Source organism: Podarcis gaigeae, assembly GCF_964106915.1.
Source record: "Podarcis gaigeae genome assembly, chromosome: 17".
Taxonomy (NCBI): Eukaryota; Metazoa; Chordata; class Lepidosauria; order Squamata; family Lacertidae; genus Podarcis; species Podarcis gaigeae.
Genome location: NC_139694.1, coordinates 39,853,917 through 39,867,718, shown reverse-complemented (window position 1 = coordinate 39,867,718; position 13,802 = coordinate 39,853,917). Strand labels below are relative to the sequence as shown.

The following is a 13,802-nucleotide window of genomic DNA, read 5'->3' as shown; positions in this document are numbered from 1 at the left end:
GACAGAGCCTCCAAGATCATGTGCTGGAGAAAGCAAATAACAACATGTAGCAATCATCTCGTGTCCCAACTGGAAACTAAGCCAAGGGAAAGCTGAGTGTAGTCAGACATGCACTTTGGACTTTAAGAAGGCTGATTTCAAAAAGCTTAAAGAACTACTACAATCTATTTCAGAGAAACAGACCAGACAAGAAAGGAGGAGGAGTGGCGTTATATGTCAGGGATGTGTATACCTGTGAAGAGATCCAAGATTTAGAACCTCAAAGCCAAAGTGAGAGCATTTGGGTCAAAATTAAGGGAGAGAAGAATAACAGTGACCTCATTGTGGGAGTTTACTATAGATCCCCAAGCCAAACGGAGGACATAGATGATGCCTTCCCGGAACAGATGGCCAAGCATGCAAAAGGAAGGGAGATAGTAGTAATGGGGGACTTCAATTACCCGGATATTTGTTAGATGTCAAACTCAGCCAAGAGTATAAGGTCAAACAGATTCCCCACTGGCCTTGCAGACAACTTCATTGTCCAGAAAGTGGGAGAAGCAACAAGAGGAACAGCAATTTTAGATCTGGTCCTAACCAATGTTGATGACCTGGTTAGTGGGGTAGAAGTGGAAGGATCATTAGGCGCGAGTGATCATGCTCTTCTGAAGTTTACTATACAGCGGAAAGGAGCAGCCAAGCATACTAGGACTCAATTTCTTGACTTTAAGAAAGAAGACTTCATAAAACTTAGGGAAGTGCTGGGTGAGATCCCATGGACAGTAACACTAAAAGGAAAGGGAGTTCATGATGGCTGGGAGTTTGTTAAGAGGGAGATAGTAAAAGCACAACTTCAGGCAATACCAATGAGACAGAAACATGGAAGGTGCCTACAGAAGCCAGGATGGCTATCTAAAGAATTTTTAACTGAATTAAGATTAAAAAAGGATGGTAACAAAAAATGGAAAAGGGGGGAAACCACCAAAGAGGAATTCAAACAAATAGCCAGCACGTGTAGACACAAAGTCAGAAAAGCTAAAGCACAGAATGAACTCAGGCTTGCTAGTGAGGTTAAAAGCAACAAAAAAGGCTTTTATGGGTATGTTCGTAGCAAAAGGAAGAACAAAGAAACTGTGGGGTCACTCAGAGGAGAAGATGGTGAAATGCAAACAGGCTACACAGAAAGGGCTGAACTCCTGAAAGCCTTCTTTGCCTCAGTCTTCTCTGATAAAGAAAACAATGCCCGACCTGAAGAATTTGGAGCCAATGATTCAGCAGAGGAAACACAGCCCAGAATAACTAAGGAGATAGTACAAGAATACTTGGCTAGTTTAGATGTATTCAAGTTTCCAGGGCCAGATGAACTGCATCCACGAGTATTAAAAGAACTGGCAGATGTGATCTCAGAACCACTGGCAGTCATCTTTGAGAATTCCTGGAGAACAGGCGAAGTCCCGGCAGACTGGAGGAAGGCAAATGTTTCCCTACCGCCCAGTCAGTCTGACATCAATACCAGGGAAGATTCTGGAACAGATCATTAAGCAAACAGTCTGTGAGCACCTAGAAAGGAATGCTGTGATCACCAATAGTCAGCATGGATTTCTGAAAAATAAGTCATGTCAGACGAACCTGATCTCATTTTTTGACAGAATTACAAGCCTGGTAGATGAAGGGAATGCAGTGGATGTAGCCTACCTTGATTTCAGCAAGGCATTTGACAAGGTGCCCCATGATATTCTTGTAAAGAAGCTGGTAAAATGCGGTCTTGACTATGCTACCACTCAGTGGATTTGTAACTGGCTGACTGACTGAACCCAAAGGGTGCTCATCAATGGTTCCTCTTCATCCTGGAGAAGAGTGACTAGTGGGGTGCCACAGGGTTCTGTCTTGGGCCTGGTCTTATTCAACATCTTTATCAACGACTTGGATGATGGACTCAAGGGCATCCTGATCAAATTTGCAGATGACACCAAACTGGGAGGGGTGGCTAACACCCCAGAGGACAGGATCACACTTCAAAACGACCTTGACAGATTAGAGAACTGGGCCAAAACAAACAAGATGAATTTTAACAGGGAGAAATGTAAAGTATTGCACTTGGGCAAAAAAAATGAGAGGCACAAATACAAGATGGGTGACACCTGGCTTGAGAGCAGTACATGTGAAAAGGAGTCTTGGTTGATCACAAACTTGACATGAGCCAACAGTGTGACGCGGCAGCTAAAAAAGCCAATGCAATTCTGGGCTGCATCAATAGGAGTATAGCATCTAGATCAAGGGAGGTAATAGTGCCACTGTATTCTGCTCTGGTCAGACCTCACCTGGAGTACTGTGTCCAGTTCTGGGCACCACAGTTCAAGAAGGACACTGACAAACTGGAACGTGTCCAGAGGAGGGCAACCCAAATGGTCAAAGGCCTGGAAACGATGCCTTATGAGGAACGGCTAAGGGAGCTGGGCATGTTTAGCCTGGAGAAGAGGAGGTTAAGGGGTGATATGATAGCCATGTTCAAATATATAAAAGGATGTCACATAGAGGAGGGAGAAAGGTTGTTTTCTGCTGCTCCAGAGAAGCGGACACGGAGCAATGGATCCAAACTACAAGAAAGAAGATTCCACCTAAACATTAGGAAAAACTTCCTGACAGTAAGAGCTGTTCGACAGTGGAATTTGCTGCCAAGGAGTGTGGTGGAGTCTCCTTCTTTGGAGGTCTTTAAGCAGAGGCTTGACAACCATATGTCAGGAGTGCTCTGATGCTGTTCCTGCTTGGCAGGGGGTTGGACTCGATGGCCCTTGTGGTCTCTTCCAACTCTATGATTCTATGATTCTACTAAGTAAGATCCCATAGTCATACCTACTCAAAGAGAAGGGAGTCCAAGATGGATGGAAGTTTCAGATAGGTGAAATATTGAAGGCTCAAAGGCAGACAGTTTCAACAAGAAAGAAAAGTAAGATAAGGAGCTTACAGATGAACTGAGAGTTAAGAAGGCTATGTATAATAAATGGAAGAAAGGGGAAATCACAAAGGAGGAGTATACATGAGTAGCCAACAGCTGCAGGGTGAAGGTCTGGCAGGCCAAAGGTTCAAAAGAACAAAAAGCTTTCTTTGGCTATGTTCAAAGCAAGAGAAAGAGCAAGCAAGTAACAGGTCCTCTGCATGGAGAAGATGGAGAAATGCTTTGAGCGACAGACAGAAGGAGTAACTGATCAAACCTACTTTGCCTCTGTCTTCATCCAAAAGGAAAACAGTTCCCAACCTGGTGATAACAGAATAAATGATATAAGGAGGGAGCTACAGCCCAAGATAGGAGAAGAGGTGGAAAGGGAACACCAGGCTACTTTAAATGAATTCAAATCTCCAGAGCTTGATGAGCTGCTTCCAAGGGTACTAAAGGAGCTTCAGAGAATTTGTGGAGAACAGGTGAGGTCCCTGCAGCCTGGAAGTTGGCAAATATTGTCCTCATATTCAAAAAGAGGGACAAAGAAGACCCAGGTAAATAAAGACTGGTCAGCTTGCTGTCAATACCACAAAAGGTCCTAGAACAGATAATTCAACAGTTGGCTTGTGAGCACTTAGAAAAGGATTCTGTGATCACTAAGACCCAGCATGGGTTTCTTCAAAACAAATCATGCTAGTCGAATCTCATTTATTTTTTTGATAAGTTACAAGCTTGGTGGATCAGTAGAATGCTGTGGACTTAGTGTATCTTGATTTCAGCAAGGCTGGTAAAATGTGGCCTGGACGAGGTAACTGTTAGATGGATTTGTAGCTAACTCAAAGAGTTCCTCATCATCCTGGAAGAAAGAGACAAGTGGGGTCCTGCCTCAGAGTTCTGTCCTGGGCTCATTGTTGTTCAACATATTTATAAATGAGTTAGATGAATGAATTTGAGGGGATACTAATCAAATTTGCAGGTGACACCAAACTGGGAGTGGTAGCTAATACCGCAGAAGACAAAATCCGTATTCAATATGACCGTAACAGGTTGGAGAACTGGGCCCAAGATAACACGATGGATTTCAATAGGGACACATTGAACAACCAGCTGCACAAATATAAGATGAGGGACACCTGGCTTTCCAGTAGTACATGTGGAAAGTGCCTAGAGATCTTAGTGGACCACAGACTTAGCATGAGGCAACAGTGTGATGCAGCATCAAAAAAGGCTAATGCTATTTTAGGCTGCATCAACAGAACTCTAGTGTCCAGGTCAAGGGAAATAATAGTACCACTCTAATCTGCCTTGATCAGACCACACCTGGTATACTGTGTCCAGTTCTGGGCACCACAATTTAAGAAAGATATTCACAATCTGAGAGATGTATGGAAGAGAGCAACCAAGATGAGCAAGGATCTGTAAACCAAGCCTTATAAGGAACTGTTGAGGGAGCTGGGTATGTGTAGCCTAGAAAAGAGGAGACAGGTGAGATATGACAGTCATCTTCAAATATCAAATGGGCTCTCACATGGAAGATGGACCAAGCTTGTTTTCTCCTGCTCCAGAGGGTAGGACCTGAAGCAATGGCTTCAAGTTAGAAGAAATGAGATTTTGACTAAACATCAGGAAGAACTTTCTGACAGTAAGAGCTGCTGAACAGTGGAGCCGACTCCCTTGGGAGGCAATGAACTCTCCTTCGTTGGAGCTTTTAAAGCAGAGGTTGGATGGCCATCTGCCAATCATGTTTCAGTTGATATTCTTGCATTGCAGGGCTTGGACTTGGGGTCCCTTCCAACTCTACAATTCTATGATTCTATGAAAGACAATAGCAACCTTTTTCTCTCTCCCCTGCATGTACTACACTCTCATCCCCCCAGAGGTCCATGCACATGGGTGTAGCCAGGAGTTTTGTTAGGGGAGGGCAGGCTTTTCCGGGGGGGGGGCAGGCTCTCAGATTTGTATTGACTTGTACTGATTTTGATTGATTTAGGGTGGAAGCTGTCCCCCTGCTCCCCCCCCCTTGGCTACACCCACGTGCACGCATGCACCACACTCACACACTTCCCATATTCCACCACGACATTGGCTTGATGTCGGATGTCGCACCCACTTGCACACCCCCTCACGTACTCAGGCTCTGTGTGAGGAGGGAGCGCCCCAGACCCATTGTCTCCCCTGATTACACCCTTTCCCTCCAGTTCTCTGTGACTCACACACTAGCTACTAATTAAAACCAGGAAACAAGCTGGGGGGAGTGGGGAGCAGGCAGGATTATTTTAGAAATGATGCTGACTTTGGAGGGCACCAGCCTCTCATCTCCATAGAAACCAGGGCTCAAAAAACCCAACCCCCAACCCCAACCAATATCCCCTACTCTTGTCTGCATTTCCCTATCCAGATTTGTTCCTCACAGGGTACCCCAATCTCACGCTTGAAAAACTCACCTTCTGCTAGTCCTATACAAATATTTATACCTTTACTTTTCACTAAGAAGCCCTGCAAGCAAGCGATATGGCAACAGTTATTCCACAACCCTCAAATTATGTAATTTAAATGAATGAATTATGCAAATTCAGACCTTCTGTGGACATTTAACCTGATTTAGCTACTGTGGGCACTTTGAAGTCATGTTGTGTATAGAGCAATCCTGAGCACTCCCAACTTTGTAGTGGATGTGCCTGTGCACACACACATGTGCACACACAGCTTGTACAAAGATGCTTGTGTGCACTTATTTTATTCCGGAGAGATATCCCAGTGTTCAATGTACAACTCTCAAATATTCAGTTGAATTATTTAACTGGGTTGCGATGAATCAGATTTTGGAACATTTGAGGGGAAATGAGAGGATACTATCATTAAAAAGATTCTAGGAAGTGGCCATCACCCTGATTTTGGCACACACACACACATTCTGCTGTCCTTCAGAGACTCCCACAGCCCACCTGGAGACTCAAAATCCTTCTATTATTGGGGGAAAGCACTCTCCCAACGTCCCATGAAACCCTACATCCTGCAGCCCCAACTGCTCACTTCATCAGCTGTTGGTGCAGAGTGAACCCAGAGGATCTCCGCAAGATGCTTTGGACAATGGGCCTACTACATGCCCCCAACCACATCCTATTTCAGGCAGCTAGGAGAAAGGAGGGGAGGGTGCCCGGGTGCAGATGGGGCAGGGCCTTATGCCTTGAAAGAGAAGTGAGAGTGCCCACTCCTCAGGAAACCCACATGGGACCCAGAGGTTTTAAGCAACTACCAGCCCAATACTAACATCCCCTTTTCAGGGAAGGTGATTGTTAGTGGTGTTCACTGAGCTTTAGATGCTCTTGGAAGAAACTTGATTACAAGATCCATGCCAGTCTAGGTTCAGGTCTGGATTTGGGACCAAATTAGCCTTGGTTGCCATGATTGAAGATCTTTACTGAGAAAGGTATGGGGAAAAGACCAGGGGAATACAACTTTGTTGATCCTCTTTGAACTCTCAGCAGCTTTTGGCACCATTGACCACAGCATCATTCTTGACCAAAGGGTCAGCCAACTTTTTCAGCAGGGAGCTGGTCCACTGTCCCTCAGACCTTGTGGGGGACTGGACTATATTGGGGGGGGGATGAACGAATTCCTATGCCCCACAAATAACACAGAGATGCATTTTAAATAAAAGCACACATTCTACTCATGTAAAAACACGCTGATTCCCGGACTGTCCGTAGGCCGGATTTAGAAGGCGATTGGGCCCGATCCGGCCCCTGGGCCTTAGTTTGCCTACCCATGCTCTTGACTGATTCCATGGTTTGGGAGATGGAGGGCACCGTAATTTTGTGGTACTGTTCCCACGTGCAGGATCATGTCCAGACAATAGCACTGAGTCACCATAGTTTGGCCTTATGACATAGCTTGGCTACACAGGTTTATATTGCTGTTTGAAATTTACATGAAGCCATGGGGAAGGGTGGACATTAAGAGATTTGGAGTAAAATACTGTCTGAGTCAAGAGAGGCTGTGCTGGTCTTGGACCAGCACCTGGATAGTGGAGTGAGCTCAACCTGTAGACTACCTGGCATTGAGGTAAAGTCTGACTCTGTGGAAATCAAGGGCCTTCTTGGGCCTAAGCAGCTCAATGGCTCCTTAGCTGCTTCTATTCCTCACCTTCCTGCACCTATATAAATTTTCCTTTCTTGTCAAATCACAGGGGTGCCATCTCTGCAGGTCTGTGAGGGCTGAGGCCCCCCCAACATTTTCAATGAAGGGGCTGGACCCCCCCAAAAAGTTCTGTGGTGGCATGTGCACATCCCATGGGGCATAGTGATGTCATATGGCCCTGGGCCCCGCAATCATGGGGCAAGGCGGTGGAAGTCACCCTGAGGGTCATCTAGTCCAACCCCCTGCAACACATGGCCCCTCATCCAATTTGAAACCATACTAGACCCTGCAAATATGCTAGCAGTTTTATTGCCGCACCACTATATGTTCCACTATACAATCAAGCAAGCAAGCAAACAACCACGGACTCCCCTTAACCAGTGTGTCACATGCAGGGTACATTGTTCCACAGAGAAGAATTCCATCATGTTAGCCTCCTCTACCTGCAGTTTTTAATGGTACAGTCCAGAATTAGCTTTTATTACCTCAGTGAAAACTAGGCTTCTGTTCAACGAAGACACACACATTTCATTGCTCGTGGCTCTTCCATCTTTTTCTGCTATATGCTTCCTCTGAGTTTGGTCCCACTTGTACCCACTTCTGTTAGCTAACCTGCCTTGCCTTTCCCAGTTGCCTTGCTAACCAGTTTGGCCCCTGCCTTTGGGTGATTTGATGCTTCTGCCGAACCCGATGCAAAGGGGGCACAGGGATCTTCCACCAGGTGACAGTTGGAGTGGGTGGCTTCCTGCAGCTCATCTTTTCTCGTCTGGACCACTTCACTGCAATACTCCTTGAATGGAACAGGCACCTCTGGCACGGGACACCTTGTTTATGTAACCGCTCTCTGACTGTGGCTTACTAGAATTTGCTGAATGTGGGATATTCTGCAGCAAAACCTCAGTTTGCCTGCCTTCCACCTTAAGAGAACTCCCTGCTGCCAGCTCCATTTGTATCTAAGAATCCATTACTGTAGGGTCTCCATGGCTTTACTCAGCTTGGCACCCATTCAAACACCTGCTTCCTACCTGTCCTTTTTAGGAAACATCATTGCTGCTGCCGCCGCTGCTGCTATCTCTTGATGTGCAACCAGGCAGGTGAAAGTTTGGGAGCCAGGGAAGAGAAGAGAAGAGAAGACCGAGGAGCAGCAAGAAGTGAAGCAGAGCTTAGGCAGGAGCCAAGAGCATGCATCTCCCCAGCAGTCTAGCTATCCTGGAAGAGCCATGCCCTTTCAGATGCCAGCATGGAGTCTTCTGCCACCCTGATGGGCAGCTGGCAACCCACAATCAGTGCTAATTGGCCACTGCACAGGTACCTTAGATTCAGTCTTGCCTTCCTATTTATGGAGCGGAGTGGGGGGGGGAGGCTGTAGGATAGGCAGGTTCAGCTGAAAAGCTTGGGGTACAGAGTGGGAACTCCCAGAGAGGCTAAGCAACTGGAACAGAGCAAACATGGCAAGCTCCCTTCCCTAATATGGGGCAACTTCTTGTTTTGCTTTTTTTAACAGCCCGGAGACAGGGAGGCCTTCCATTTCTGTGATATGTGTACTTATTTTAGAGCTAACGTAACAGAAGTCGGCCCTTGGGGGGGAGGGGGGAGCGATGGAGCAGGGAAATGGCAACACCAAGCAGAGAGGGCAATCTGTCTCCAGGGGGTGGAACACCCTTTACCTTGCTCAGATCGTGCTTATTCAAAAGCTTGCTGTTTTTTCCCCAAGAGCTGTTGAGAGGGAAAAGGTGCATTCCCTGCCATAAAACCCTGCTCAGGCTTCTCTGAATCTCTTGCAGTTCTTGGTCATAATTGCAGGATTAAGTTTGGCATTCCAAATAGTCACATTCAACAGTCATGTGCTCCTCCCCAGAAACAGGTGCATCTCGGGCCTGGCTGAGGGCGTCCTGTAACATCAGTTGCCCCCACACCAGGGTGGAGTGGGGCTGATCTTTGCCACCGGAGGCAGAAATATGGTCCTTACCATGGAAACAGCTGTTGGGAAGTTGGTGCTGTGTATGCTTCTGGTTGCTGTGGCAACACTTCCTGGCAGCGGCCCTGCATGCTGTCACTCCCCCTCCTCCGAACTGTCATCTCCCAACACCCCCTCCCCTCCACCCTGAATATATCCTAGCAACCTGCCGCTACATTAGCCTTGCGGTTGGCATGCCAAAGAGCTCACTTAGCAACACCAGCCGCGCTTCTGACTGAGGGTGCAATCCAGGGAGTCCTGGCTCCCAGCTCTCAATCCCCCCCAACTATGACAAGATGGGCCCCTGAGTTTGGAGTGATGACGTTTTTAAAAAATGGGGGGGGCGGGAAGAGAGGTCCCTATTTGGAGTGAAATATGTGGCTGGTGGCAAGACCCCACTTCTCTCCTAAACAACCAAGAGCTTCTTGTCTCCCCAGTCAGTCGCAGCCACCAATTCTGCCGCGGAGACAGTGGCATGTGAAGGCAGCTCCTTGGGGCTCTGCATTGCTGACAGCAGGTGGGGGGGGGGGACGGTGATAGCAAGGTGCTGGAAACAGCTCCCTCCCCTCCCCCAGCAAGCGTCACAGGAATGGTATGTCCTTGGGAGAAACTTCAGCACTTCCCCACCACCACCTCTCACACACTAATACAGTGGTACCTCAGGTTACATACGCTTCAGGTTACACACTCCGCTAACCCAGAAATAGTGCTTCAGGTTAAGAACTTTGCTTCAGATTGAGAACAGAAATCGGGCACCGGCGGCGCAGCAACAGCAGGAGGCCCCATTAGCTAAAGTGGTGCTTCAGGTTAAGAGCAGTTTCAGGTTAAGTACGGACCTCCGGAACGAATTACGTACTTAACCCGAGGTACCACTGTATATACAAAATATGGGGTGCTGGAGAGAGCAAGGAGCTGAGGGCCATGCCAAGGAGGAGGAAGGCACAAAGAAGAATGAAGGGGAGAATGGGGTGAGGGCTGCATTTTGCGCTCCTCCATCAGGAGCAACACCCATGTCGGCTCTGCATGTCAAAACACTGGTCCTGCCCCCAAAGCATGCCACTGATACAGTCCCACAATAGTTCCTTCACGGCTGGGAAGGGCTGCAGCTCAAGGGCAGGGCATCTGCTCTGCATGCAGAAGGTCCCAGGCTCAAGCCCAGCATCTCCAGGCAGGGCTGGGAATGTCCCCTGCCTGAAACCCTGAGGCCCTGTTAGTGTGGACAGTACTAAGATCTCTGTGACCCAATGCCCCACTTCTCCTTGCTCATCTTCCGGAGGGATGGGAAAGCAGTCAGTAAGGGCAGATGAGGGTATCCAATATGGCCTAAGGCCTTACCACTAGGCTGGAGCCGTTTACTGGCCTTGCTGGATTTTGCCACCATCCATGCACCACTGGGAAGCTCCAACTCTGGTCCCAGCTATCCAGAGACACTGCCTCCGACCCCTGCGGGGATGTGGTCTGCCAAACGCCTGCTAAACTTTGGCAAAGCTCCCAGCAAGGACAGGCTTTTAGCTAATGAAGCCGGCCTGGGCGTGTTGGCAGCCCATTAAACTGCTGTTCAAACATGTTCTGCTGGCACTCAGTGGGTGTTGGTGCAGCAACAGCCAAGACAAACTGATTCCTTTCTCCTCCTGCCTCAGTGTACTGGGCTCAATCCTTTGAGCACCAACACCAGGAATCACCCCAGAGCTTCCTGCTCTGCAGTAAAGTCACATTGTACAGCAGTGTTCTCACCGAACACCATCACAGCACAAAATGCTTTCCCCGGCTTTCCCACAAATTCATCAGAAAGAACATCAGGCCAAACAAGTCATATCACACCGTTCCAGAGTAGTCACCATATTACCCTACTGCTGCCATGATACAACAGCCCTATAGAAAAGCTCGTCTGCCATCAAACTTCCACTGTGCTATTGGAGAGATCAGAAGGATTGTTCTTGCTTAGCAGTGATGCCCAGTCATAATCAAAAGCAGGTCTGTTATGAGCCAAAGGTGAGGCAGCAGACTATGTGTTCCACCAAGGGTGGCGGTATGGGAAACGTAACCCATAAGGGGAGTTCATCAGCACAAACCCTTTTGTGCCAGAGCTGTGGATTGTGAACAGGAGCTGTGCGGAGGCATTGCAGTGCTCTGTGGTTTCTCAATGCAGAATTTTGGGCTCTGAGGTAGCTGTTGCTCCTTTAGAGTAACATTTCAATTTGTAGAATTGCTCCCATAAAATACCTAGCAAAACAGACTAACTACAGAAATCATAGAATCATAGAATGTTTTTCATTTCTTTAATGAGGTACGATCTGCATAAGATTTACCTTTTTAGAAAGCAGCATGCCAAACAATGGCACATTATGGGATGTGGCGTGGACAGCACAGCATTCTCACACCATTTTCTGCAGCAGATAAGGATGAAAAATCTGCCTTTTCTTTAGCACACCCTATGAAAATACGGTCCTGCCACATTGCAGTTTTCCCACAATGCTCTGCCACATCACCTGAACTTTTCTTCCTGTGAGATGTAGCAATGTGTCAATCCATTCATGCTCGCCTGCTGTCGCATTGGGACATGGGCTGACTGCAGCATTGCAATAAAGCAACCAAAGATGGAAACAGCTCAGTGGACCAATGCAGCACGAGGGGAGCAATTTGTAATCCTGCTGTCAATAAAACATTACAGAGCAAGATGTGAAGGGATACCTCCCCTGCCATAACTGCAGTCCCAACACTTTTTGCCACATTCCCTACAAACAAAGGAGACGGAGATGGAAAAGAGGGTTAGATGGTATTTTAATGGCATGTCTGAATCTTATGCTTGGGATTCCCTGTGTCTTTTTCTTTACAGAAAGTAGCCATAAGGGATCCAGATTAGAAGAATGGCGTCCACCTTTTCCCTGATGAAAATCACTAGAGACAGACTGACAATGTTTGGTTGTCGCTGGTCATGTGACAAACAGGGAGTGCACAGTGGCAACCCATTCACCAAGTTGCATGACGGGCACAGTAGTGACTAGTGGAAGGTGGCTTAAGTGGGGGAGAGACAAAGCACTCATTACATCTTTACTTTCTTTTACATCCTCTGCATTTTTCATGGGTTGCCTGAAATTCTTTGGTGGGCTGCAAGTGGCCCACGGGCCAAATGTTGTGCAGACCTGTTCTAGACTGTCTGCTGCTTTGCCCATTTAAAAAATGTCCTTCAGTCCTCCCACCTTATTGACTCCACACTGGCCCCCTTTGACACTTCCAGTCCCCCCCCAGCTGCCCTCAACCCCCCCTTTTTAAATCAGCAGAAGTTAGTTGCACTATGACTCCAGGGCATCTGGCTCTCCCTATAAAACTCTGCTTATGTGTAAACTTGTTGTTTAAGGAAGAAAAAGAGACACACAAATATTAAAAGCAAGAGGTGGAGACTCCAGAGAGATCCTGACTTTTAGGGCAGGGAATACAATCAGGAATCAGGTCGCCTACTCACCACCAACAGCTGCCACCAAAAACGTAAGAGGGCTGTGGATGTCTCTCTTTACTCCGGATGCCACTGGAGCCTCTTGCTCCCTCAGGAGTCACTCTCCCCTTTCTTGCTAGTCCTCTTCCTTCCCTTTACCCCACAGTTGGCGAAAGATGTATTTGCAGCCCCAAGAGCGAATGCAGAAGGAAAGGGGGAAATAACCACTGTCCTCACTTACTCCTTACTCCGCTCACGTACATGCATGCACCTACTTGCCACCACCACCAGCCAGCTCCACCAAATGCCAGTCAGTCCAGTAGCAAAAGAGAGAGAGCCTGCTCTCCCGGCAGCACTGTTCCATGGCGCCCAAGGGCAAACTTCTCTCCCCACTTTTCTAAAGTATAAAGATATGCTAAACCTTTGCTCATTTCCACCAAATTACACCAACAGGAAGTACATGGGAGTGGCCACAACACCAAGAAGCAGAGCTATTTTCTATAAAAAGAGGTGCCAGAACTCACCAGGAACACCTCCCTTGTTCTCTCATAATGGCAATGGCGCCCACCTGAGAGGTGCCGGAACTCAGTTCCAGCAAGTTCCAGCTGAAAAAAGCCCTGTCAAGAAGTGAATTTAAGTTGGCACACTGCCAGGACACCCTAGCACTGCAGCACAAAGAAAAGAGGATTTAAATAAAACGCTGGAACATTTGGATCTGAAAAGTTACGGGGGGGTTGGGGGGAGCTACAAACTACACATGGATTGCAACAGTTGCCATTTGACCATCCAGAAAGTTTTAAAGGTGCCTAAAAGACAACAGAGACAGAGCCTGTCTAATGTTCAAGGAGAGGGAATTCCAAAGGGCAGGTGCCACAACACTAAAGGTCTGATTCCTACATTGTGCACAATGGACCTCCTGATAACATGGTACCTGCAGGAGGCCTTCACCTGAAGAGCACAGTGAAGGCCTGGACATATGCAGGATGAGATTCTCTTTCAGGTATCCTGGTTCTGCGTATGGCTGTAATGCCCTGTGGACTGTCCTTCTGAAAATTGGCTGCCCAGATAAATTTGTGAACATCATTCAGCTCCTCCATGATAATATGACCACAACAATCGCAGATAACAATCGTAGATAACCATTCACAGTGGGATCAGGTGCCCCAACTCTGTTCATTATTTTCATTGCCATGATCCTACACTTTGTCAAAGGGAAACTCCCCACCGGAGTAGATATCATATATCGAACAGATGGAAAGAAAGCTCTTCAATCTGAGCAGGCTGAAAGCAAAGAGTAAGGTTACCGTAACTTCTGTCATAGAGCTTCAGTATGCTGATGACAACATAGTGTGCAC

The 13,802-nt window shown here is 47.4% G+C and overlaps 1 protein-coding gene and 1 long non-coding RNA gene across 6 annotated transcripts in view; one reads left to right on the top strand and one right to left on the bottom strand.

Moving 5' to 3' along the window:
• IQSEC2 (IQ motif and Sec7 domain ArfGEF 2) overlaps nucleotides 1-13,802 on the bottom strand; it is a 165,228-nt gene that overhangs the window by 121,334 nt on the left and 30,092 nt on the right. The window lies entirely within an intron of this gene.
• On the top strand, nucleotides 7,439-12,078 carry LOC310835304. The gene is made up of 2 exons (XR_014559530.1): nucleotides 7,439-8,365; nucleotides 11,851-12,078. It is a non-coding gene; the product is annotated as an uncharacterized lncRNA (long non-coding RNA).